Genomic DNA, 929 nt, shown 5'->3' on the forward strand with positions numbered 1-929 from the left:
ATACCATGGATAGACCTAAACAAAAGAAGCCAACCAGAGAAAGATAAGTATTACATGATCTCATTTGTAGAATATAATGAACAACATAGACGAAAAAAAAAAAGATCCAGAGACATGGAAGCATTGAACAGACAGTCAAATTTCAGACATAAGGCAGGGGAAGGGGGAAAGTGGGGTAAGAGATCAACCAAAGTACTTGTATACATGCATATGAGCATCACCAATGGACACAGACAGTAGCGGAGTGAGGCCTGTGCAGGAGGGTGAGAGTGGACAGGAGAGGTCAATAGGAAAAAGGAGACATATATAATACTTTCAGCAATAAAGAATTTTTAAATAAAACACACAGAAGAACCACAATCAGATCTTATATATCCAAAGCCCATCTTCCCTGGTGCACTTAATGTCCCTTCACCAGTCACAGCCAACATCTCTCCACTTAATTGTCACTCATGTCCCAGCCCCGATGGCCCTCTGCACCAAGTCCAGTGAGTCTCACACATGACTACTCAATCCTCTAAGCCAGTGATGGTGAACCTTTTGAGCTCGGTGTGTCAGCACCCTAACTTAACTCTGGTGCCATGTGACATATAGAAATTTTTTGATCTTTGCAACCATAGTAAAACAACAACTTATATTTCTGATATTTATTTTATATATTTAAATGCCATTTAACTAAGAAAAATCAACCAAAACAATGAGTTTGCGTGTCACCTCTGAGACGCGTGTCATAGGTTCGCCATCACTGCTCTAAGCTAACCCACACGATTGACTAAACCTCCCAGGTCACACCAAGGGTAACAGTGAAATCCTGGTGAAGGTTTAGAGAATATGTACCAGTCCTAATTTCCTCTTGTTGGAATTACTCTTCAGCCTCCAATTCATCTCACCTTCACTCATCTTTTAAAGGCCTTGGCCACTGGGAAAAC

Source organism: Myotis davidii, unplaced genomic scaffold (genome assembly GCF_000327345.1).
Source record: "Myotis davidii unplaced genomic scaffold, ASM32734v1 scaffold8940, whole genome shotgun sequence".
NCBI classification, from domain to species: Eukaryota; Metazoa; Chordata; class Mammalia; order Chiroptera; family Vespertilionidae; genus Myotis; species Myotis davidii.